We start from the raw sequence: 2,612 nt of genomic DNA on the forward strand, positions 1-2,612 counted from the left end.
CATGAACCTTGCAGCTATGGTAGTGGCGCAAGGCTTGCTGGTAGCGTGCCGCTCTCACAGCCGCCCGAAGACGATCTTCCTCAAGGAGCATTGCGTCATCTTGCCACAGTTGCTCTTGCTCAAGCTCATCATAAGAGAGCACTCAAGGTGACCCGTATATGAGTTCAGTGGGGAGAACTGCTTCTGCCCCGTATACCAGGGCAAAGGGTGTCTGGCCGGTGGCTCGATTTGGCGTCGTCCTGATCGACCAAAGAACCGTCGGCAACTCATCAATCCAGCGCCTTCCACTCTTGTGCAGCCTGTCAAAGGTTGAAAGATCGTGGATGTCGCCTAGAGGGGGGGTGAATAGGCGTTTTAAAATAATTATGGTTTAGGCTTTAACAAATGCGGAATAAACCTAGCGGTTAATTTTTCAAGCATAAAACCTAAAACAACTAGGCTCACCTATGTGCACCAACAACTTATGCTAAGTAAGATAAGCAACTATGTGATAGCAAGATATATGACAAGAAACAATAAGTCTATCACAAAGTAAAGTGCATAAGTAAAGAGCTTGGGTAAGAGATAACCGAGGCACGCGGAGACGACGATGTATCCCGAAGTTCACACCCTTGCGGATGCTAATCTTCGTTTGGAGCGGTGTGGAGGCACAATGCTCCCCAAGAAGCCACTAGGGCCACCGTAATCTCCTCACTCCCTTGCACAATGCAAGATGCCGTGATTCCACTAAGGGACCCTTGAGGGCGGTCACCGAACCCGTACAAATGGCAACCCTTGGGGGCGGTCACCGAACCCGTACACTTTGGCAACCCTTGGGGGTGGTCACCGGTACCCGTCAAATTGCTCGGGGCGATCTCCACAACCTAATTGGAGACCCCGACGCTTGCCCGGAGCTTTACACCACAATGATTGAGCTCCGAACAACACCAACCGTCTAGGGCGCCAAGGCACCCAAGATGAACAAGCTCTAGGGTGCCCAAACACCCAAGAGTAATAAGCTTCTCAAACTTCACTTCCACGTATCACCGTGGAGAACTCAAACCGATGCACCAAATGCAATGGCAAGGGCACACAGAATGCCCAAGTCCTTCTCTCTCAAATCCCACCGAAGCAACTAATGCTAGGGAGGAAAATGAGAGGACGAACAAGAAGGAGAACACCAAGAACTCCAAGATCTAGATCCAAGGGGTTCCCCTCACCTAGAGGAGAAAGTGATTGGTGGAAACGTGGATCTAGATCTCCTCTCTCTTTTCCCTCAAAAACTAGCAAGAATCCATGGAGGGATTGAGAGTTAGCAAGCTCTAAGAAGGTCAACAATGGGGGAAGAACACGAGCTAAAAGGATAAGATTCATTGGGGAAGAACACCACCTTTTATAGGTGGGGTAAAATCCAACCGTTATGCTCACAGCCCGCACAGAGCGGTACTACTGCTCCAAGGAGCGGTACTACCGCTAGGGCGGAAGTACCCCTTTGAAAAACAACAGCGAGGAGGCAAAAGGCCAGAAGAACCGCCGGAGCGGTACTACCGCTCGTCCTCACGGTACTACCGCTCGACCTCACGGTACTACCGCAAACGGTAGCGGTACTACTGCTTGCGAGCGGTACTAAAAAAATACATCCGGGCCTACCACCGCAAGACTTGGGACGAGTTTTTGGTCCGGAGCGGTACTACCGCTGTAGGAGCCGCGGTAGTACTGCTCTGGAGCGGTAGTAAAAAATTACATCCGCTCCAATTCGCGGTAGTACCGCTGCAGCCTTTTCAGAACACCAAAACTGCCACAACTTTTGCAAACGGACTCCGAATTCAATGAAACCAAGTTTGTTGGAAAGCTAGCGACAAGGGCTAACACAAACTTCAAAGAAATATCAATAAGAAGCAAATGAGAAAAGGCCCATAAGAAAATGGTGAGAACCCTTCCTCGGAAAAGACCGGTAAAACCTCCAACACCGAAAACATCATAGAAGACGCATGCGAACTCCGTTTTCGATGAAACCAAGTTTGTTGGAAAGCTAGCGACAAGGGATAACACAATATTGAAAGAAATAACAATAAGAAGCAAATTAGAAAATGCCCATAAGAAAATGGTGAGGACCCTTCCTCGGATAAGACCGGTAAAACCTACAACACCGAAAACATCATAGAAGACGCATGCGAACTCCGTTTTCGATGAACTCAAGCTTGTCATCAAGATGACCATAAGCTCTAAGACTCACAAAGAGAACCAAACAAGAACCAAGAAAGATGATGCAAGGATGCAATGGTTTGAGCTCTCAGTGAACGATACGATCAAGCTACTCATCGAGAGCCCCCCTTGATAGTACGGCAATCGATCCTATAACCCAGTCTCCCAACTACCATCATGAGACCGGTAAAATAGAAAACCTATCAAGGGCAAACCTTTGCCTTGCACATGGTCCACTTGAGCTAGATGAAGACGATCTTGACTCCCTCAAGTTGGACCACCTTTCTTGATTGGGTTGACTTGATGAAGACTAGTTGATTGCTCCCCTATACTCCACTATGGGTGAGCCACTCTTCCGCACATCTTCACAAGTCCATTGTCACCACAAAGGACGGCAAGCTTCAAGCATTTGATCTCTTCGTGATACT

This window comes from Triticum urartu, chromosome 3 (genome assembly GCF_003073215.2).
Source record: "Triticum urartu cultivar G1812 chromosome 3, Tu2.1, whole genome shotgun sequence".
NCBI lineage: Eukaryota > Viridiplantae > Streptophyta > Magnoliopsida > Poales > Poaceae > Triticum > Triticum urartu.